This window comes from Anabrus simplex, chromosome 8 (genome assembly GCF_040414725.1).
Source record: "Anabrus simplex isolate iqAnaSimp1 chromosome 8, ASM4041472v1, whole genome shotgun sequence".
Taxonomy (NCBI): domain Eukaryota; kingdom Metazoa; phylum Arthropoda; class Insecta; order Orthoptera; family Tettigoniidae; genus Anabrus; species Anabrus simplex.
In genome coordinates, this window is record NC_090272.1 from 50,608,882 (window position 1) to 50,634,333 (window position 25,452).

Sequence of the window (25,452 nt, forward strand, 5' to 3'; positions counted from 1 at the left end):
AACAGTGATAATGGCAATTCTGTGAGAAGTAGTGCCCTAGTTGTTCACTGTATGTGATTGTGTAAATTTCTGAAGTCGAACCAACGAACATTCATCATGTGTTGTGTGTCCCGTATCCCTGTGTTCAACTCTACCTGACTGCAACGTACCTGCGATGTGCGGCAATTGGACTTGGAGAAGCATAAGTGCAAGACCTGTCAAATAGGATTAGAGCTTCTTTCAGGTAAACACTGTCGGGCTGGAGTCGTGCTGTGAGAGACTTGTAAAATAGACAGCAATTAGTAAGTGTAGCCGTTCATGGTTGAATAGAATTGTGTGTTTATGTACAGGGTCTTTCATATAAACTAAGACCGTCGAAGCGGTGTTTTTACTCTCCGATTGGGATTCTGCAGTATGAGAGGCAGGCGCATAGTTCTTAACCCTGGGAGCATTCTGTAGGTGTTCGACCTGGCAAGCATCAGTTGCCAGTCTGAATCTCAGCTGTTAACATGGTGAGACAGTTATCAATGCAACACCGTATTTTCGTGTGTAAAAGTTCTGGTTTCATCTTAATGGTCGTGTGAACAGTCATAACTCTCGCTGTCCCAATTGTGCAGAAAATCCTAATCGTGTTTATGAAGTCCCTCATCATGATAGGAAGATCAGTGTATGGTGTGCTGTTAGTGCAAGAAGAAGAATTGGACCTAGTTTTTCGAGACGACAGTAAATGCAGAGAGGTGCCAAGATGACATTTTGACGCCATTCTTCTATCAGTTAACGGAAGATGAAAAATGGCGTGGGTTGTTTCAAAGAGATTCAGCCCCTGCTCATACAGCAGAAGATCCTCTTCTTACAATCTCGAGAGAGTGATCAGTACTGGTGTATTTGCCCCTCATTCATTGCGTGATTTTTACGTGTGGGGTAAACTGAAGGAAAAAGTGTATCGAACAAATCCTCACACATTGAAGGAACTGAATGAAAACATTACAGTGGCAGAACTCACTGGCTGTGGTTACCAGATACAGTAGCTGTATAAGTCAGGCAGGACGACAAGCTATTTATGAATTCGCTGTTTCCAACTGAGAAGTTCAGGAATCCGATACTAACTCAATTAATGATTTTCTTTACTGATTGTGTTGGATGTCGTAATTACATTGTATCAATAGCTAATTATGTCTTCATTTGTCATTTACCACTTGGTAAAAATCTTCTATCTCGAGCCAACACATTTATTGAAGAAACAGTTCAAGACCTCTACTTGATGTCGCCCGGCGCAGTTTCACCCTCGCGAACCATGACAAAGTGACTGACTTGCTGCCTGAGTTGGGGGTATTTAATGACTTTCTAGGGATGCTTTACTTGTGATGTATTGTGGTGTAATCATACAATTTAATAAGGTGGTGGTGGTGGTGGTGATTATTGTTTTAAGAGGAAGTACAACTAGGCAAGCATCCTCTATATAACACTAATCAGAGGGAAAATGGAAGGGATCCGACACTTCGAAAAATGAACATATCGGTCAAAGAAAGACAAGGGCCACGAAGGGCGTGAAAACAAAAGACTCCCTAGCCCTCGCAAACCTAATAGCGTCGGGGTCGGAAAAGAACAAGAGTTGACCAAGAGAGGTCGGATAGGAAAGATGAAAGTGAGGAGCCTGGCACAAGTAAGTGGAAGCAATGCCAGGACTCAGCTGAGGGCCCCGTGGTCGCCAACCCACGCCCCAAAGTTCAGAGCCCCTGAGGCCCCTTTTAGTCGCCTCTTACGACAGGCAGGGGATACTGTGGGTGTTATTCTACCGCCCCCACCCACAGGGGGATACAATTTGATAACCACTAGACCGAATTCTTCGAAACTCACCCCAAACATTCCACCTAATTTTCAAGTCCTGGTGGTGTTTTTTGCTGATTTTTCCGTTCCTTTAACGGGCGTAATCAGTTAATTTCGTGCAGGCGATTTCGCTCGCATTTGGATTGCGTGCCCTTGACACGTGCCTCCCTCACGGCCAACATAAATGCCACTTCTCTCCAGCCCTAATTACTCGTAAATACATTTCTTTGTTAATGATAGTGCCGAAATTTCTCGCAATGAGGATTTTTATAATAGAAGTTCATTATTTATTACCCGAGGTCTGCCGTAGTGTTCCGACCTCGTTCGAAGAGTGGGTCGCTTCTCACTTCGAGTTGCCACGCCGAAGTTGTGACACTTGCACGGAGTGACACTTGCACGGAAAGCAAAAAATTCCCGGAAATTACTAAGCATGGCTATTTCAAACAGTGACACTTGCACGGTGGCCCAAGGAGGGTTAGAATGCAGAAACAGGGAGGGAAAGGCCCATCCGGTAAGTGGAGTTCATTGCTACAGTTGATACCTGTGTGACAACTAGTGTTCCGTGTTGAACTGGTGATAATTGTTCTGCAGCTATGGAGTTCACTGAGACCACCAAGGGAAAGTCTTTATTGATTTACAATGGACGTAAGTATATTGTGGACTATACCAATAGAGATCAAATGACTTATTGGCGGTGCGTATATTTCAAGAAAAGTAAATGTAAAGGAAGAATAACAACGAAAGATAATACAGTTTTAGGCGAGACAAGTCATGTTTGCATTCCGGACGACGCAGCGAATAAAGTGAAAAAAAGTGTAGCAAAAAAAACAAACGAAAAACAACAACGTGCAAGGGAAACAGAGTATGATTTCAACAATTTACACAGAAGAAGTAGACCAGCTCTTCAATAGAGGCTATGACCTTGTGACATCGTTGCCATCACACAGAAGTGCCAAACAATCATTACATCGCATCCGACGGAAAAGAATGGGACCTACAAAAGACCCGATCGATTCTGGAGGTGTAATAATACCGGAAAGACACATAGCAATGAACGACGGTGGAAAATTCCTCATGAAGACGACAACAGGGTGCCTATAGACAGGATATTAGTGTTTGCCAGCGAGAAAGGAAAATCTGCTTTATCAAGTTGCTCTTCATTCTTTGTCGACGGGACCTTCAACAGTTCAAGCAAGCAGTTTTGGCAGTTATATATCATCCACGCCGATCTTGGAAGTTCTTGGGAAGGAACCAACACGATACCAGCTGTGTACGCGCTGTTACCAAACAAGAAACGGAAAATATATGCTCGTTTCTTCGAAGCTGTTAAAAACAACGTACCAGAATGGAACCCTGTGACACTTATTATGGACTTCGAAATCGTCATCAGTTAAAACGCTGTTTCCTCAAGCTGAGCTTTTTGGTTGCAACTATCATTTTAATCAGTGTCTATGGAGGAAAGTACAAGATTTTGGCCTTGTTACTGCGTACAGAAAAAAGGAAGAAATTAGACTTCATATTCGAATGTGTTCAGCACTAGCGCACATTCCCATAGAAATGACTGATGATGGTTGGCTATGTATTCATGAAAGCACGCCTAAAAATCAGAATCTACAGGTGTTTTACGACTATGTCGTCGATCACTGGCTGGATAACGAGCACATGCCAAGGAATATGTGGAACTGTTGTGGAAGGTGGAATCGGACCAATAACGTTCCTGAAGGCTGGAACCAAAGAATAAACAGTTTAATTTCTGGAGCGCACCCGAATGCATATTCGCTGATCAAGACTCTTCGAGATGACGCAGAGTACTACGGTCACCAATTTGACAGGATAGTTTTGAATATCGATGGGAAGAGAAGAAAGAAATCAGCAGGGAAGATCGATGAGAGGATTCCAAAGCTCTTAATAACACTTGATGGCAAACTAAGATCATTCCTAGTTTGTGTTGCTTACGCTCAGAAACTGCAGTGAAACTAGCCTGGAATATTACAGGATTTGAAAATCATGTAAATATTGTAAATATATAAATATTCTGAATCATAATTAATAAAGAAAAATGTGACAATGGAATATCACTGGATAATCATACAAATATGTTGAATCAGCACTTAAAAAATTCAAAACTTAAAGAACTTGAGTAAAGCGAAAAAAGTATATCTATGAGGAACGCAAAGAGACTACCTCCCCGTGGTGTTCCCTAGTAAAACGGCGCTAAGTCGGCTAAATGTCTCTTACAATGTATAAAATTGACCTGAAAAACAAACCCCATGGCGCAACAGCCCGTGAAGGGCATTGGTCTACCAAGTGACCGCTGCTCAGCCCGAAGTCCTGCAGATTACGAGGCGATGTGTGGTCAGCGTGGCGAATCCTCACCGTAGTTATTCTTGTCTCTCTACATCAGCGCCGCTATCTCGCCATCAGATAGCTCCTCAATTCTAATCTAATCACCTCGAACCAGCCCTCAGATTCAGATAAAAATCCCTGATCTGGCCGGGAATCGAACCCGGGGCTTCCGGGTAAGAGGCAGGCACGCTACTCCTACACCATGGGGACGGCATTTATAAAATTAGCAATTACTTATAAATTGCATCTAAATTCACTACCGTGATTACCAGAGCTAGGATTTTGGATGACATGTCATCTTTTAATTGGTTCTAAATAGACATTGCTAACTTGTATAGAAATCCTTATCATAGTTCCCACATTGTAAAAATACTAATTACCGAACAAGTGGCCGTGCGGTTAGGGTCGCGCAGCTGTAAGCTTGCATTTGGGAGATAATCAGTTCAAACCCCACTGTCGGCAGCCCTGAAGATGGTTTTCCGTGGTTTCCCATTTTCACACCAGGCAAATGCTGGGGATGTACCTTAATGAAGGCCACGGCCGCTACCTTCCGAATGTTCCACCCTTCCGTTGCCGAAAACCTTCGATGTGTTAGTGCGACGTTAAACAAATAGCAAAAAAAAAAAAATGCTCATTTATTAGGTCATTTTTTCATTTTTTGCCATTTTGTATTATTGCGTCATTTTATCAAGTTGTAGGTCATTATGTGGTCATTTTATGGAATTTGTTGTCTGGCTCCATGGCTAAATGGTTAGCGTGCTGGCCTCTGGTCACAGAGGTCTCGGGTTCGATTCCCGGCAGGGTCGGGAAGTTTAACCATAATGGGTTCTGGGTTCATTCCGCTGGCACGGGGGCTAGGTGTACGACCCGCAGTTCGCCTACGGATGTCAAATCGGAAAGACCTGCACCTGGCGAGCCGAAGACTATTTTATACTTTTTGAGTCATTTTCTTACATGTTGAAGCATTTACGCGTGTGGTATTGGATTTCCAGTAGAGGCCAGTATCTATGTGCATCTTCGTCAAAATACCTATCAAATTAGATTAGGTATCCAAAATTTATGTTAGTATGACCATCCTACTTCTGACTCATCAGTTAGAGTGCAAGGCTCCGTGCAACTGTCACTCCGTGCAAGTGTTCCAACCCCGCCACGCCACGGAATGTGAGATGAACTTGCAATAAAGAATTACGGTTACACTCGAAGTTGGATCTTGTAGTTGCAATTTTCTAGTTGAAATATTTATCAAGGTAGAATTATGGGTTCATCAGTGCTAACGGAGGATATTTTTAGTTGTAGAAAATTAGTTCTAACATGGAAATAAAACGTTTCCGGACCCAAGTACATACAGCATATTTTCTTCTTCTACGTATGAGGAGTGTGTCCTGAAGGTTTGGTCGTAACTTATTGTTACACCCTATACAGGGTGGTCAGAAACAACGTGAACCTGGCACATGAGCGTTAGTGGGTTGGTAATACTGATACATAATTTGAAAAAAACGTTTACAAGTCTCCCGCCATTGACATTTTATCACCTGCTGAACTTAGCCAATCAGATCGCTTCGTGGGCGAATTCAAATGGATTTTTGGAGATGGTTTTGCTAAATATGCACGTGACTGAAGATCAGCTTGAGAGCGCCAATAGAAGAAACAACACCTTTGCCTATCGTGACACCGGCAGAAATCCACGGTGTTTCTGTATTCAGTGCTGATTTCTCGGCATAGCTATCAAACCGGTCTTAAGTCACCTGTAGATTTAGAAATACCGCCTCACAAAACTCATTTGAATTCTCTAATTGGTTAACTTCAGCAGTTGAAAAAATGACAGCGGTGCGAGGTATTTAACAGTATTACCAACCCTCTAACGCTCATGTACCCGGTTCAGGTCGTTTCTGACCACTCTGTATAAATAAACAGTTTTCAACCAATTGAAGCCGACCCGAACCGAACCATGTTATTTCTATTCCTACCCGTCGGGGTAAGCGGGCCGTCAGCCATACCAGTGCCTCTTGGGCCATTGTAAGGGGAGTATTGTTGTTTTGTTAATTTTGATATTTTGTATGATTGTGCAAACGTAGTGACTTCTTGTTGAGAATATTTTATCACCCCCATGGGCGCCCGCAAGGGGGGGCAAGGGGGGCACATGCCCCCCCTGGAATTCTGAAGATGTTGATGTTCAATTGTTTAATATCATACCAGATTATTTCATAAATAGAAATTACTGACAGTCCTCTAGCATATGTTATAACTGGAAGTTTCTGTAAACAATTTAATGTTGCTGACGTTATATTGGTTTTTATATTCAAGAAAATTGTTAATGTGCCCCCCCCCTGGAAAATATCCTGTGGGCGCCCATGATCGCCCCCATCAACCAAGGTGCACCCCAGGAAAAAACCGCGTATCACCGCACCGATACAGTGGACCCCGCTAGCCGCCCGTTTAGTGAACAAAATGTATACATTTTTACAATATCTTCACATATACAGATATGTACAGACTTGTATGTATTTTGCCTCTTCTTTGTCTATTTCACGTTTATCAAAATTTGCATATACATACACACACATTTTTTATTGAATTATAGTAGGTCGTCCGCCACCGCCGTACTTTCTCCTTATAAATGTCCCGCATGCACAAGTGATGATTGGGATGTCTACTAACTGATTTTCGCAGGAGCACTACTGCCAGCAGGCAGGTTACGCCAGAACATGAAGAGATAACAACCGGACGGTCGGTAGCAGCATGTTCCTCAGCGCTACCCGTCTAATACAACCCCTTGCGTATGGAGTAGCAGCACTAAATTTGCTGTCTGCATATCGGCAATGGCTAGTGTATTCAGCAACGACGAATACACAGTAAATATTTTAGTCTATGGAGAATCTGGTCGGAACGCAGCCGAAGCTCACATACGGTATGCACAGAAGTTTCCAAACAGACGTCTGCCTCTACACGTGTATTTCGCCGAACAGTCTTATTTTTTGTTTCATACAAGCAATTCTTTTATGAAGTGAAATGTCTACACGTGTATAAATTAATAAGTTATTACATTTTCTTTTCTGACATCTTTGGCGTATTTACAAATGTAGCGTGTGCAGTAAAATTAATCCTATTTTTTTCACAAAATCCGGTATACAGCACGTTGTAACGTTCCTTCGCAAACAAGTCGTTAGGCATCCCATGCATCACTAGTGCATGCAGGACAATAGTAAGTAGAAAGTACGGCGCTTGCGGTTCGCCTGGTATATGTACACAGTTGTTACTCAATTATATGCATTGTGGTATTTGATTAGCTAGTCTGAAGCTGAGTCTTTAGTGCCTTTTCTTCGGCATTATTTACAATAACGTATTATTGACAGAGATAAAATTTTAAATTGAAGGATTGAAGTAGAACAAGAAGAATAAGAAAAGAAATGGAAGAAAGAAAGAAAGAAAGAAAGAAAGAAAGAAAGAAATTTCAGTCTGAGACAAAATGAGAGTTTGTCAATTTATTTGTTTACATAAGTTTGCCTGAAGGGAAATTGGGATTTTAAAATTGCTATATAAAGCGCAAATTATTTTTCGTTAAATGGTTGAATAAAATTTAAATATTGGCACCGCTTTGTAAAATTATTACTGAATTGAATACTGAATGTATTACTTACTATTGAGGTATTGCTTGTAGAATCACTTCACTTTACTTTGAGATCTGTATTTGTGACAACACTTGTGGTGCCTAAATTGGCCGGGCGGGTACAGTAATCGAATATGTTCTGATTTTGTAGCGTTACATTATTGAATCACATGCAGAGATGAATCTCTCTTTACCGTCCTTCCTCCTCTCCCAGCTCTTCTCCTGAACACAATCGAATGGGTTATTAGAAAAAGGAAGAATGTCCAAGCAATCCTATATTGAGAAAACTGAAAAAAACTGAATAGAATTCATATTTTTGGTCCTGGAGTTTTATGATACATTGCAAAGTTGTAAAGTTATGCAGCAGGAACATTATGACGGCAAGATAGAGGGTATTTTCACAACTGATTCCAAGTAATTTGAGGTAGAAAGCCTTGGACATTCTTCCTTTTTCCAACAATTCAAATTTTCGAAGGTACTGAAAACTATTTTAAGAGAAATACTCGTTTATGTCACCGTAATCAATTAGTTCATTGCATATAAATCCACAACAGATACAAGGAATACTTCTTAGCTCGGCACATACCATTCAACATTGCAATTCCTTACATGAAAACATTTTGTTTTCATTGTCCTAATCAGTTTCTACATCAGACTGATCATCACTTCTCTTCGACCACTGAACAATATTATTGTAAAATCCCTGATACTCTGAAGGAATGTACTTCATGATTTTCTGAGCAGGAAGTGTTGTTTGGTGGTGACAAAGCTGAACATTGATCGCTCGTGTAATATTAGCTGATCTGATGAGTACGTGTTGTCAGTGAATGAATTCGGGGGATTCTCCTGTTGCCTCGTCGCACGGTTGAGTTTCCTCAAGAATTTCCGTTTGAAATACCACTATTTCCAAATCTAGCGAGAAATTGTAAAGGATTTTCTGAACATCTTCGATTTTCTTACGGTTGAGAGGAACTAATTCTTTGTATGCTTTGTACTCAGTACCTGTCGGTATTTCTAGTCCCTTAAGAAGCCTCAAGGAGCTGAAGTTTAGTCCATCAATAAACTCCGATGCACGTATGTAGCCTGGTAGCTGTGATTTATAGATTAAATGTCTATAGTTTGCAAGTGAGAAATTAACTTTCATTTGGCTGTCCAAGGCAGTACAACTTCTTTTGAAATATGATGGCCACCACTGCTTAAATTCAACTATATCTTCATATTCCATGGCTTTGGCTTGAAATGCATGGGAGTTATTTCTACAATTCACTATTATTTCGACATACTGTTCAACTGAATACACCCTGTCTCGTCCTCGTAAAACTCTTTTGATGACAGAAAAATCCCTGTCACAAAGCAAGAAAGAGTGGTCTCGAATCAGAAAAAAGTTGAATTCTTTGAAATTTTCCAATCATGGTGAGATACATCAAAAATCGAACAACAGTGTTATTCCTGTTTTGTCCAGCACAGAAATCACTAAAAGGGTGTTTTCTAACTGTGTCAGGAAGTCTACGTAAAAAATGGTACAAAAAGGTGCACACTTCGTTTGGACCACGATTAGCTTGACCTTCATGGCAGCAATAAAAATCGGATGTGTTATCCTTCAGGTTATGAATTCCAAATACAAATAGCCAGAGTTTTCTTAAATAAAACACATCTTGGACAGGCAGACAAGGCAAAGGGACATTCTGCATGAAGTCAAAAACTATCCCTACTACATCATCCCTTTCTGCACACCGTTTAATAATTACTTCTTGCTTTTTATAACACTTCAAAACCCTACGCTTATGAATAAGCAACTCCGCAACTGCAACTCTTTTTGCCATTTCGTTTAGAAAAGTAGATTTGATCTTGGCTCCGAGTTCCTCGCAGGTGAAACACACGTCAACCTGCGGGCGTCCAAATTTATACTGGAAGTTTTCTTTAAAGTATTTCAAATAAAATTCATATTTGATATTCAGATCAGGGTTCTCTTCACAAACAAGTGCATGCATTTTTTCACATTTAAGTCTGCGTCCAGGTAACGAACAATTTTTTCCACTGTAATGTGACTGATGAGTTGGAAAAGAACTAATATGTGTATCTATCTTGAGAATAACATCTGGTTTTGGAACATTTCCTCTACTGAGGTGTCGTCCCCTATTATCATTTGGAGACTGACTATTAACGAGTTAAGCAAACAATAGCCTTATCACTTATAGCATGTAAAATTTAATAAGCTTTGCGGCATACAAGCAACTCCTCAGAATCCTTCCTAGATAAAATTTAAATGTACCCTTTTTCACAAAACTTGGTTCCTCTTTTCTACTTCTTGCTACTGGTGTATACTCTATGAGTCCCATAATGTACAAATCTGTATCTTTCTCAGTTCTGCCATCATACACTGTAGAGATAATAGTCATTTGCTGCTCTTCTGTAATTCTGTCAAAACACCTCTTTGGGCAACTGCAAGAAACATATAAGAGAAAGATATTAGGAAAATGTAAGCAAAGTTATTGCACCCATAAATTATATCCATATATCCATAAGAAACAACATTATCACACATAAGGGTAAAAAGCGTTTAAAAATAACTGAGCTTTACAAGTACCACCGAGTTATAGATACTGTTGAAATAACAAAACTACATGGTACTTACCGACATTGAGGTCCAGTAGATTTTGGCGGTACTATAACAACTTCAGAAGTAATGTATTGCTGGCCCAAGGACTTGGCCCTCTTGCGTTTCTCTTTGCTATAAGCAGCAGTATTTCTGATGCCTTTTCTTCTTGGTAGCACTTGATCATCAACAGACTCACTTTCGCTCATTTTAACGCTATTCGTCACTATAATATTTCTAAACTTACTGTTTATCACCAGCAAATGGCAGTGAATAACTCATCCAACACCAACAGAATAAGAACACTCTCTCCTCGTAAGTTTGCGCTCCGCTCGTCTCACGTACAATGGCACTGTTCATGGCAGTGAGTGGAACAAAGACGAAAGTCCGGACAATCTTTCCACTCACCCGAAAATATGTTGGCCCACAGATACCAGCGTTTTCCACGGACATTCATCCTTTATCTACCAATCGACGCGTCGATGTATCGCGAGCAAATTGTATATCTCAGCTTAAATTTGAGAAAATTGGACATTCTTCCTTTTTCCAATCACCGATTCAATCAGTTTTCATGACTAATTTCAGATATTTTCGTTTGTTGGAATGACTTGAATTTATTTTGATTATAACAAGGAACCTTCGTTTAACATTTAGAATAACAGAAAGATACTTTTGGTTGAGGCTGACCTCTGGCTGAAACTTCCAGCAACACATCCAGGTTTTGGAATCCTAATGTCTAAAATGTAGGCTCATAAATCTCACAAGACAGAGAAACAATAACATTATTTATGTGAGGAGTGTATGTTCAAAAGATGCTATTTCCACTTAAGAAAATAAATCAGTATTTCCTCCACATGTATTACAGTAGTTGAATATTATCGACTGTCATGAGCAATCCAGACCAGGAAGATGTAATTCCTTAAAATTGTGCCAAACCCGATTATGGGTATGTTCCATGTGCCTTTTATTTTAAATTTCTTACGTTTTCCTCACAAATTTCTTAAGGTGGAAATAACACATTTAGAGCAGACACTCCTCTCTTGCTAACTAGCAAAACGAGACTGGCGTTAACATTTAAATTGATTCATTCAGATATGTTGTTATGTAAATATTTACATATGGGAGAAATGCTTTCATGCTGGATTGAAACTTTTTCTGTCTTGTTCAATAATTAAACGCTTAATAACGGCCAGTATCCAGTATTCGGGAGACAGTGGGTTCGAACTCCTCTGTCGGTAGCCCTGAAGATGGTTTTCCGTGGTTTCCCATTGTCTCACCAGGAAATTGCTGGGACTGTACCTTAATTAAGGCCACGATCGCTTCCTTTCGACCCCTAGTCCTTTCCTGTCTTATCGTCGCCATAAGACCTATCTGTGTCGGTGCGATGTAAAGCACTTGTTAAAAAAAATCTCTTTCACGTGTGTGTGGGAGTGCTGAGTGCTCGTTGTGTAAGCGAAGTGGAGATAGGCATAGAATTCTACCGAGCGGTCATCGGCCAGCAGAATAACTGCATAAAGTACCAGGTATGTGGACTAAAATTTGATATAAATTACTTTGAAATGGTGTTGGCAGCGATAGTGATCGTGGTGCTATGGGTAATTGGAGAAGGGAAAAGCAATCCCGAGCCACTGAGTTCAGAAGTTATTGAAAAAATTAAAGAGGAGGTGAAAGAGGTCACCCAAGCAGCCACAATAAGAGAGCTGATCATAAGGACATTCAGGGCTTGAAATATAACCTGAGAGGTGACATGGCAGGTATAAGAGAAAGCCTGCATAAAATACCAGGAGGAAGTGGAAAATCGCACAGGACATCGCTTGGTGTTGGAGCAGCGCACACGGGAGCTGGAGATGTAGGTCCGAACATAGCAGATGCCTGATCATATATGAGATTAAAGAATAGGGGCGAGGGAAAAACTGGCATTATTACATTCTGTTTTAGAAATGCTTACGGCAGGAATGAAAGTAAATTGTACTGAATCCGATCTCATATCGAACAGGTGGACATAAGGCCGCTACACACGACCCAATCTGCTGGGCCCAATCTGCAGGGACCCTGGTGCGTAGGTTTGCTGGGACCAGATTGGCCGACAAAACTCATGTTGGGTGGTTGGTCGGGCCGACCACACAATCTCGCAACTTACACTCCGGAAGTCGGCCGATAAGCTATCAGTTGCCCCGTCGCCACCTAGCACGTGTGACGTGTGTCAGAGGGCAGTGAGCAGATTCAGTTAGATTAGTAGTTCACTATATACAATAATATAGTTTAGATTAATTTAGTTTAAAATTTTAGGTTAGTTTCTTCTCGTATTTTCTACTCATACGTAATTTCAGAAATAAATACTCTTACATTAAAGAAATATATATTTTAATCACTTACTTTTATGTATCCCTTCAGACTATTGAAAATAGCGCAAAATGTTTATGGAATGATTTTAGACAAAAGCTGTGGTAAAATCAAATGAAATGGCATATGGCTTTTAGTGCCCGGAGATCCCAGGAAGGGTTCGGCTCGCCAGGTGCAGGTCTTTTGATTTGACTCCCGTAGGCGACCTGCGCGTCGTGATGAGGATGAAATGATGATGAACACAACACATACACCCAGCCCCCGTGCCAGGGAAATTAACCAATGATGGTTAAAATTCCAGTCCCTGCCGCGAATCGAAACCCTGTGACGAAAGGCCATCACACTAACCATTTAGCCATGGAGCCGGGCAAAAGCTGTGGTGACACGACTGCACTAAATTGCAAATCACTGTAACTCGCTCAATTAGCTAAAAATCTTATAGAGTCACGATTAATCGCTCTTGAACACTCACACTTTCCCCCATTATAGTGTCTTGTTTCTTTATTAAAGGCGCCACCAGGTAGAGCAGATCATTGAAAGTGTCGATATCAATTCGCAAAAAATGTCTAAAATCGAATGATTCTAGTTCTTTCATAATATTTGTATGACAATTTCTTTCTCTGTAATAACCACCTTTTAGCCCAATATTTTCTCTTTCGTATCGACTTCAATGATAACAAAGTCAATGCAATTCCTATTTTTTGAAATTTAGAAAATGAAGGAGCCATGATCACGCGTTTCCAGGCCAGAGCGAGCCGGCCTACTGCAGATCGGGCCCTGCAGATTGTGCCGTGTGGAGAGCAGTACCCGATTTTTACCACGCCAACTGCCTGCAGATCGGGCCCTGCAGATTGTGCCGTGTGGAGAGCAGCACCCGATTTTTACCACGCCAACTGCCTGCAGATCGGGCCCAGCAGATTGGGTCGTGTGTAGAGCAGCACCCGATTTACCGCGCCAACTGCCTGCAGATCGGGCCCAGCAGATTGGGTCGTGTGTAGAGGCCTTTTTAACGAGACTTGTCGAATCATCACTGGTTGCCTATGGCCTAGGCCTTTGGAAAAATATTGTTCTGCCTCGCTGGGATGGAACGTCTTCACATTCGTCGCGAGAAAGCAGGAAAGAGCGAGAAGAAAAGGGTTCATACTTCAGAATCTCACCCTCGGTAAGATCACCAGCCAGCCTGTCCACGTTTGACCTCAAGGAAAAATGTCCCCAGAACAACGTAGCGACTGCCCACCAAGCCCGAATTACGAAATGGCGATGGAGGTTCAAACCCTCAGAAGAATGGCTGACACCAATCGAAGAACTCCCTCGTGGTCATACATAAGTTTGGCTAACGTGGAAATCTCTCAATAGATTACGCTCAGATGTTACAAGATGCAAATCTAACCTGTTGAAACGGAGTTTTCGCGTGGACTCGCCGTTATGTGATTGCGGTTCTCCAGAGACAATGCCTCATCTTCACCAATGCAAATTATGTCCAACTTCATTTACTATAGAAGACCTCATCCAAGCAACACCTGAGTCCCTGAAAGTGGCTAACTATTGGTCAGCAGCCGTATAAGATTTTCCTTCTGCCATGTTATGTAGTCTTCTTAGACCCTTCCATTGTGGTTCGTCATTTCTAAAGACACTCTTCACATTAAGGAACCAACGCAGCATCTACCTTTCCAAGCACCGTGCTCGACAGGAAGTCAACTATATAGTCCAGATCTATCACATAGGGACTCCTTTATTCTCCTTTTATGCTATTATTGTTGTTGTTATATATTTGTCCTTTGGTTATACAGTTTGTATTTATATGTATACTGTGTAGAATATATATATATATATATATATATATATATATATACTAGTGATTCTGAAAGGATATATAAATAAATAAATAAATAAATACTGAATCGGGTGTGGATGACGTGCTGAGAATAGGAATGGCCCAAGGAAATAGGCCGGTTAAAGTGCAATTGGTATCCGGAATGAAGGCCTATTATCACCACCAGGAGATTTTTAGTCAGTGCCCTTCCCACCTGTTTTCTGGAGGCTGAGTATATTCCACTTCACACCAAGTGTTAAAATTCCTGACGAATATCGAACCAGTGTCAGTCAGAGAGCAATGCTAACCCCTGTATCATAGTGTAAGTTCCACGGGAAAAGAACGAAAGTTTTGCAAAGGGAAACCAGACAGAGACCGATCACATCTGGAGCTCCGTGTTTGCGATACGAGCTGTGAGACCCTGGGGGAATATAACTTGTAGAATGTAATATTGGAATACAACCACGTCGGCCTACCAAGTGTCACAACGTTGAGGTGGAACTTTCCAGCAATGTCCAGTCCTCAAGTACGACATGAAGTGTGGAAAGTTCCAACTCTCTCACTTTGGAATAGCTGAGATACAGGTTTTTAATATGTAAATGACCTTAACATATAAAAAGTGACGTACTTCAACAACTTCATCACTTATTGATACCAACTCAACTGGTCTTTGTGATGAAGGTCACCAAATCGCGAATAAATCACGACTGGCGGTGCTCGAACCATAATGGTGACGGTAATTTCTTTTTCTTAAGAATATATGACCTTCATTTATGTAAGGTAGAACAGGTGTTTTGGCTACCAGAAACGCGTGGTGACGTATGAGCTTGCATTCAGAAGATGATGAGTTCGATCCTCACTGCCGGCAGCCCTTAAGATGGTCCCACTTTTACACCAGACAACTGCTGGGCGTGTACCTGATCGCATCAGTGCCTAGTGCATACATTAGTGAGCACAACAAGTGTTGGCTTTTAACGCTTAATTTATGCGATTATGTAAGAAGGAAAATTCAGTGAGAACATGTTCTCAAACGTACTATTAGACATTTTTAGACATGGCTGCCTGTTTATAGAACAGCATCTGGAAGAGGTTCACAGCCTGTCAACAAATGGGAGCACTAGAAGAATCGACATAATAGCCTTTAAACATGACAGCAAGAAAGGTTTTACAATCGATCCCGCTGTCAGAATAGAGCATCTCACCAGTCAGTCTGAGGAGGTTCAACGCTGAAAAGAATGTCTACACACCTACCATCGAATTTTACACGAGAAAGTACTTTAATGGTAGGGGCATGTGGCACCATAAGTAGATATTTATGAATTTCTGGAACAGATTCGGCTTACAGAAGTCGAGAATCGATCTTTTGCTAATCTCCACTTTACGAGGATCTTTATCAATGTTGAAATAACATCTGCACCCACCGTATCTCTCTTGAATGTCCTAAATGTGAAAATGAAAACCTACAACCTCTTTTCCAGTCAGTGACCGGGTCAGGAATGAAATGAAGCGGCGAGGATAGGAATTGTGCCGGCTATCGAAGCCTGTCGCATTCCTCTGGGGCAATGATTATTGACTGACAAATGAAATGAAATTATTTTGGAGAGTGTTGCTGGAATGAAAGATGACAGAGAAAACCGGAGTACCCGGAGAAAAACCTGTCCCACCTCCCCTTTTTCAATCACAAATATCACATGGAGTGACCGGGATTTGAACCACGGAACCCAGCTTTGAGAGGCCGGCGCACTGACGCCTGAGCCACGGAGTAAAAAACGTTCCAAAAATTCTGAAAAATTAATGCATTACTTTAACACTAAATTAAACATATTTTTCATTGAACAATGTAACTGAAAAAGGAATATGTTGCAACCACAGGATCTATCAACAAATTAAAAAAGGAGTGCACAAAGTAGTTAACAAGTAGTTGAGTTATCTGTGAAACTCTGCATCCAGGCACCGTGATCAGCCGCTATTTTGCATGTTAAAAGCCCCTTAAAACGATTTTTGAGTCTTACAAAACTATTTTTAATATAGAAAATGTATTAATCATATACTAATTTTCATTATTGTGAACATTATATTAATACAGCAAAAAAATGCTAAATATTACCAAACTTTTAGCACTGTAAGCTGTACCTACCCCGTTATATGTCAACCGACTATGTCGGGTTTCGATCCCAGTTACTCGACCACAGAAAACACACGTTCCAACCAGCTGTTCCAGAGTGTCGAGTATTTTGTTCTGCGAGAGTCTAGAGCGTGCAAGAAGCCAATGAAATGTCCTAAATGCATTACGCTTTAATTTTTATATTGTATTTTCAAATGTTTAATGCTATAGATCGTATATTGTGTTATTAATGATTCAAATTTAATGTTGTTATTTTTTGATGTAATTAAACTTTGTTCTTGTGGTATGTTTGGAAAGACGTTGAGTTTCTCAATAAATATATAATTGATATTACAACTGATATATGAGGCCGATGACCTAGATGTTAGCTTCACCATAAGACTTATCTGTGTCGGTGCGACGTAAAACTACTAGCCAAAAACAACAACAACAACAACGAGCATCGCCGCCATCATCATCATCATCATCAAAACTGATATTCTTCTACATAAATAAAATCGTAACGACCGGGTGTCTGTACATTGACCATTTCGGAGAAATTTCCGTACAGTTATCCGCTTCAGGTGTAATAATAATAATAATAATCTGGATACTTTTCAGCTTTGGTGTCTGTTTGTTTGTTTGTTTGTTTGTTTATCTATAACTTGAAAATTACTAGATTTCTACCAAACTTCATATTTAGAATCTAACTGTCCTTGGGTAGGTTTTAAGGCCAATAATGTTTCTAAATCCCTGAACTGACTGGGGGTTTATACGAAACCGAAACCGTGATTTTGAACTTCCACAAAATATACACAACAAAGCTTAATGGAAATCAATTTCTAAACTTTTTTTTACGTTTTCATCATTTCGATACGAGGAATAATAAGGGAGATATCATTAACGAACCGTTTTTCGGTACAAGCCCCACCGACCTTAATCAAAAGCAGGTGCGTGTAAAGCGGATTTCTTATAACTTGTAACTACTGGAGATATGTCAACCAAACTTCATATTTATCATCCATCTGTCCAAAGGTAGAATTTTAGGTACATGCCATTTCAAATTCCCGGAATGGACTGTGGATTTATAGGGAACCAAAATAGTGGTTTTACTCTCCTACAATATATAAAACACCAACCTGACTGGAAATCGACCAACCTTGATGGAAATCCATTTCTAAAACTTTTTTCTCATGTGCATTTTTTCGATAGAAGGATTTATAAGGGAGATGTCATCAACGGTCGGTTTTGTCCAGCGGACATAGCCCAAAAGGTGCTGTACGTAGGGCAGATTCCGTATCTGTATAAATAAAATCGTAATGACCGTGAGTCAGTACATTTACTATTTTGGCGAAATTTTCGTACAGTTATCCGTTTCAAGCGTAAGAATGACCATCTGCATATTTGCTAGCTTTAGTTTCCTGAAAGTCCTCATTTTACCCTCCCACCCCCCTCCCCTACAAACACGATTGAGGCACAACCTTCCAGACGAGCTAGAAAATTGAAATTTGACAAAATTATATGTCTAAGCCTGTAATCGACGGAAAGCTTCCAAGATCTTTAAATATTTCATATTTCATCCCCGAAAACTATCGGAATATTGAGGGAATTTTTATGTCGGTGCAGACCTTCGTTTCGAGGTATTTCGCGGCTAAACGGTAAGTCGTATCAAAAAACGGATGGCACAATCTCAGTTCAATGCGATCCTTCTCCAACCCCTTTGTTACTAACATTAGTAAGGAGGGACTACCTGTGATAGTACATATATCACACACTCGCACTGTATGTAGAAGTGAGTGATTTTGGTCCTATGAAGTTTCGTCGTATCTCTATTCCTCATATGTTAGATTTGTCTCTTTTTCTCGATTATACCTACATTTTGCCTACATTTTGCTCTCTGTACACGTATAATTCGTAGTTCGAATCACTTATACGAAATATAGAAGCATCTAATTCTGCATGAACATTGGGCCACCAGTATCCATACGTGAGCCAAATTCTAGGTTTGTAGCTGTCATATCAGTAAGCGAAAGTATGCACTTTGAGAAAACTTTACCCAAATTTCACCCTTTTCAACGTTTGTAACTCAATTTCACCCATAAATAGATGATACAGGAGGACCAGCCATTTAGACCGCTAAATGAGGCACTTGTCGATATGATGTATCGTTTAGCAGCAGTTAATCTGTAAATGAAAGTTTGCAATATTGTAAACATGCATATACTTCGTATGTCGATCTCTATACTCTATATTCATTGAAGTCGATTTGTAGCGATGTAGAAATGGTGTGTTTGCGTTTATGATTAATATTTTACATCGATAGTGACTCTCAGCAGGATTGCGTCTGCTATTGTAATCATCACTCTCCACATCGACTTTGACTGGCAGTAGGAATGCGATCCTTCTCCAACCCCTTTGTTACTAGCATTAGTAAGGAGGGACTACCTGTGATAGTACATATATCACACACTCGCACTATATGTAGAAGTGAGAGATATTATTGTCAGCATTCGTTTAATATTATTATTATTATTATTATTATTATTATTATTATTATTACTACCATGTATTTCAGTTGTATATTTTGTCATAAATATTTGTAAGCTGGGAGGTCTCCATATGTGGTATGAGTAATTTGTTTTGTACAACGGCTGGGAAAACATTGCTATATTGAATTTGGAAACTTTGTATGACTCAAGTGAATAGCCGAGTGTTTGATGAGATGGACTTGTTGTAGTCGGAAAGTTCTATGACTCATGTGAAACACTCCAGAGTGTGTTATTGTCTTGGGACACTGGAAGAAGTTCAGGGCGTGGTCTTGTCAAGAGGATCTATCATGATTGGCTGGCCAGGATCCATCTCGACGTATCTTTCTGAGAGGAAGGGGAATGCTGATGTCTTTTTAGCATGTGATGAAACGGAGGGAACAACACACACTGTACGGGAATGAAGTAGTGCTGATACACGATACGGGAGTGAAACTTCACAAGACGGTACTGGAGTGAGACTGCTGCACTATACTGGACTGGACTTCAAACTTTGGTGGAACGTAATCTTTTATGTTTGTGAAAAGTGACTGACGTACAACTAAGTATTGTAGCACTTGTGGCAGCCTGCCATTATATGTTGGTAAAAGCTATCTCAGACTTTCCATAATTTATGTTCAGGAACGACAAGCGTGTGTTGCTCAAATGTATATATCTTTAAAACAAGTGTTAGACTCAGTGAACACAGTATTATGATGTACAGTATCTGTGTGATATAGTAAGTGCCGATTATGAGAATCGGCAAGTCGTGTTCATACAGAGACAGTGAAGGGTTCTTATTTATACATACGTACATTGTTCAACGGACTAACCACAAATGGTGGCTTAGTTCTCGCTTTCGTTTTCTCACTGTTTTCATTGTTGTTGTAAATATAGAGTCTTCCAGTAATATTTTGTTTGTGTATTGTAAGTGTATTTTGGTGTGTTGATGAGGTGCTCATGGAGAATATAGTTAGATATTTTAGAATCGGTGGAGTTAATGATGAACCTAGGTGCAGTTCCTACCTATTTAGTCGTTTTCAGAAGGTTAGATAAGGCCTGAAGCAGATGTACCAGTACGCAGCATTATGTAGACGCCCTGGGAAATAAAGAATTATCATGCTCTATCTAAATTCGAGGGATCCATTCTGTTGCTGGTGCCCATACTACGGACATTTCGATTAATTATTTTTATAAATTTCATTTATTTCAAGTATTTTATTAAGTTTGTGAGTAATTTTATTTATTTAGTTATTTATTTTACTTTTTTTGCTAGGGGTTTTACGTCGCACCGACACAGATAGGTCTTATGGCGACGATGGGATAGGAATGGCCTAGGAGTTGGAAGGAAGCGGCCGTGGCCTTTATTAAGGTACAGCCCCAGCATTTGCCTGGTGTGAAAATGGGAAACCACGGAAAACCATCTTCAGGGCTGCCGATAGTGGGATTCGAACCTACTATCTCCCGGATGCAAGCTCACAGCCGCGCGCCTCTACGCGCACGGCCAACTCGCCCGGTATTTATTTTATTATTATTAACAGCAAAGTTACAATTCATGGGACAATGATTATATTTAATTATGATAATTATTTATTAGTATTAACAAACAGTTGCACACCACTGTAATGAATAATTCCCTTCTCGATTTGTTTTGGCAGAAGTCAAGGGAGCATGCAATTTTGTTCAAAACTCCCCTAACCGATTGTGTTTGGGAGTAGGTATGTGTGCCCGCCATTATAAACAAATGTACCCATCTAAAATGTGATGGCATTAGGCACAGTGTCCTTGCTATTATAATGCAAACTCACCAACTATGTGTGACTGTCATTATGAAAAGGGGCCTGTCATTATAATTATAACAGCACAACTCAATTTTGAATTGCTGTGGGGAAGGTGTCTGCTATTATAATAAAAAATTCCTCAACTGTAATATGTCTGGAAGTAGGAAAGGACACCTGCCATTTTAACGAAAACTCCCCAAAATCGACTGTGACCGCGTTTTCCGTGGTTTCCCATTTTCACACAAGGCAAATGCTGGGGCTGTGCCTTAATTAAGGCCACGGCCGATTCCTTCCCACTCCCACCCATTTCCTGTCCCATCGTCGCCATAAGACTTATCTGTGTCGGTGCGACGTAAAGCAACTTGTAAAAAAAAAAAGAGTTTTTCTATTTCGTAAATACATTCGCAGGGAGAAAGCACAATGCCGGGAACAGCCATCGCTTTGTTGTCATCCTTCATGTTCCTTCTGTGTTGCTCTGGTACATGTAACGCGTAATCTGTTACGCTGTGAATCATGGCAGCTTATTACTGTTGTAGAGAAGCCGCCTATTTTTGTGTTGCGTATGTTTCTTACTGTTAGTCTTTATATCAGTGCGTACTTGTCTTGTGTTCAGTGAGTGTTAAATGATGCATTAGCCTACGTGTGCGATTTCTTCCTTTAATATTAATACAGCGATTTATTTACTCTATGGATGCAGTTCATTTACTCAATTTAAATGCTGAGTTTCACAACTGTACCCCGTGGTGCCGTAGTGCAGAGCCATTCGATATGGCAACCCTGCTGTCATAAGAGCAATACTGTTCTCTTAGCATGGAGTGAGCTATAGTGCTCATCACACCGATGTCCCTAACCTCAGAGCGAAAATTCCAAGAACATCTAAAACATGAATGGTCCGAGATTTATTGTGGGCGTTGTTCACGTGACGGGTCTTGACAAGGCGGAAATTTGATTGCCTGAGGCCTCTCATGAGTGTATTCACCATTTACGAGATTCAGGTGTTCATGTTGAACTGCAGAAGTGATCCTACTGACAGGAGTTATAAAACTTATTCACTGGTGGGGAATTCTTCTTGCATATAGCGCACGACGGGATATTACACTTGTAGATAATTTATAACTAGTCCGCCAGCGTTGTGAAGGCGGGGTGGTGATTATTGTTGTAAGAGGTAAGTACAAGCAGGTAACCGTCTTCTATATAATACTAATAAGTAGGGCCCGGATGTTTATGCAGTAATTGTAGATTAGAATGCAAACTTATTGAAGCGAGTAATAAGTAGAGTGTACCCGAACGACGGTAATGCTATGAGGTTTGCATAAACGTTAGGGGCTCGGCTCATTAGGACCCCTAGAATTTATGTTACTCCCACTACATTACGTTAGAGAGGGCTAGTCGACATTTCCTACTAAGTAATTTTGTTACTAAATAATTTTGTAAGTAGGAAATGTCGACTAGCCCGCTCTAACGTAATGTAGTGGGAGTAACATAAATTCTAGGTGCCCTAATGGGCCGAACCCCTAATGTTTATGGGAACCTCATAGCATTACCGTCGTGCGGGTAGACTGTACTTATTATTCGCTTTAGTAAGTTTGCATTCTAACCTATTACTGCATAAACATTCGGGCCCTACTTATAAGAGAGAAAAAATGGAAGGAATCTGACACTTAGAAAAATGAAGGTATCGGCCAAAGAATGACAGGGGCCACGAAGGGCATGACACTCCAGACAAAAATCTTAAAAAACATATTTCTAATTCCTATATCAATGTTCGAAGTGAACAAATGTATTTTCTTCAGAAAGGTCTTCCTTGCTTGTCTTAGTCTGTATTTTATGGCCTCCTCACGTCTGTCATCAATAGTTATTCTACCACCCAAATACAAATGTCCATCTACCTTCCTCTTTCAAGACTTCATTTCCAAATCTGACATCACCGGGCTTCGTTCGATTGAAGTCCATTATTTTGTTTTCGATTTAGTTCGTACTTTCATCTTGTGCCCCTTCTCTAAGATTGTGCCCATACCATTCAGCAATTTCTGGAGATCTCCTGAAGGCTAGGATAAAATGAAGTCATCATCGTACCTTACCGGTCAAATGAGAATGATTGACTGGCTTGTTATTATTAGAGTGAATGAAAGCAAGCAGGATTTAGAGCTATTGTTAGGTAATACAGACAGATAATATTAAACAATAACAAAATAACTTGTCCGCCTCTGTGATGTAGTGGTTAGTGTGATTAGCTGCCACCCCCGAGGCCCGAGTTCGATTCCCGGCTCTTCCACGAAATTTGAAAAGTGGTACGAGGGTTGGAACGGGGTCCACTCAGCCTCGGGAGGTCAACTGGGTATAGGTGGGTTCCATTCCCACCTCAGCCATCCTGGAAGTGGTTTTCCGTGGTTTCCCACTTCTCCTCCAGGCAAATGCCGGGATGGTACTTAACATAAGGCCACGGCCGCTTCCTTCCCTCTTCCTTGTCTATCCCTTGCAATCATCCCATCCCCCACAAAGGGCCCTGTTCAGCATAGCAGGTGAGGCCGCCTGGGCGAGGTACTGGTCACCCTCCCCAGTGGTATCCCCGACCCAATGTCTCACGCTCCAGGACACGGCCCTTGAGGCGTTAGAGGTGATCCCTCGCCGAGTCCGAGGGAGAAACCAACCCTGGAGGTTAAACAGATTAAGTAAGTAAGTAAGTAAGTAAGTAAGTAAGTAAGTAAGTAAGTAAGTAAGTAAGTAAGTAAGTAAGTAAGTAAGTAAGTAAGTAAGTAAGTAAGTAAGTAAGTAAGTAAGTAAGTAAGTAAGTAAGTAAGTAAGTAAGTAAGTAAGTAAGTAAGTAAGTAAGTAAGTAAGTAAGTAAGTAAGTAAGTAAGTAAGTAAGTAAGTAAGTAAGTAAGTAAGTAAGTAAGTAAGTAAGTAAGTAAGTAAGTAAGTAAGTAAGTAAGTAAGTAAGTAAGTAAGTAAGTAAGTAAGTAAGTAAGTAAGTAAGTAAGTAAGTAAGTAAGTAAGTAAGTAAGTAAGTAAGTAAGTAAGTAAGTAAGTAAGTAAGTAAGTAAGTAAGTAAGTAAGTAAGTAAGTAAGTAAGTAAGTAAGTAAGTAAGTAAGTAAGTAAGTAAGTAAGTAAGTAAGTAAGTAAGTAAGTAAGTAAGTAAGTAAGTAAGTAAGTAAGTAAGTAAGTAAGTAAGTAAGTAAGTAAGTAAGTAAGTAAGTAAGTAAGTAAGTAAGTAAGTAAGTAAGTAAGTAAGTAAGTAAGTAAGTAAGTAAGTAAGTAAGTAAGTAAGTAAGTAAGTAAGTAAGTAAGTAAGTAAGTAAGTAAGTAAGTAAGTAAGTAAGTAAGTAAGTAAGTAAGTAAGTAAGTAAGTAAGTAAGTAAGTAAGTAAGTAAGTAAGTAAGTAAGTAAGTAAGTAAGTAAGTAAGTAAGTAAGTAAGTAAGTAAGTAAGTAAGTAAGTAAGTAAGTAAGTAAGTAAGTAAGTAAGTAAGTAAGTAAGTAAGTAAGTAAGTAAGTAAGTAAGTAAGTAAGTAAGTAAGTAAGTAAGTAAGTAAGTAAGTAAGTAAGTAAGTAAGTAAGTAAGTAAGTAAGTAAGTAAGTAAGTAAGTAAGTAAGTAAGTAAGTAAGTAAGTAAGTAAGTAAGTAAGTAAGTAAGTAAGTAAGTAAGTAAGTAAGTAAGTAAGTAAGTAAGTAAGTAAGTAAGTAAGTAAGTAAGTAAGTAAGTAAGTAAGTAAGTAAGTAAGTAAGTAAGTAAGTAAGTAAGTAAGTAAGTAAGTAAGTAAGTAAGTAAGTAAGTAAGTAAGTAAGTAAGTAAGTAAGTAAGTAAGTAAGTAAGTAAGTAAGTAAGTAAGTAAGTAAGTAAGTAAGTAAGTAAGTAAGTAAGTAAGTAAGTAAGTAAGTAAGTAAGTAAGTAAGTAAGTAAGTAAGTAAGTAAGTAAGTAAGTAAGTAAGTAAGTAAGTAAGTAAGTAAGTAAGTAAGTAAGTAAGTAAGTAAGTAAGTAAGTAAGTAAGTAAGTAAGTAAGTAAGTAAGTAAGTAAGTAAGTAAGTAAGTAAGTAAGTAAGTAAGTAAGTAAGTAAGTAAGTAAGTAAGTAAGTAAGTAAGTAAGTAAGTAAGTAAGTAAGTAAGTAAGTAAGTAAGTAAGTAAGTAAGTAAGTAAGTAAGTAAGTAAGTAAATCACACAACTTTTATTTTCACTCACATATAATAAACATTTTTTAACAACACCATTGAGCGTTTCCTCAAAAAATCAAACTCACGTCATATAAGTCTATATGGAGGGAGTTATTACCTAAATGATCGCCGGCGGTTATAATGACCGGTGCATATTTTGAGAGTTAAATGTCTCAAAAATTTGCCTTATGCTACGCAGAAGAACACGTCAATAGTAACAGTGATGTCGCCTGCAACAATGGTTGGATTCAGGTTTTGATCATTTAAGCATAAGAGTTGCAGAACTAAACGAAGCCATAGAGCTATCTGCAAATGTGTATAGGTCTGTGGAGGTGTACAGCCATTTCAGACAAGTTTGTAGAGTGAACGCTGAAAAGTATA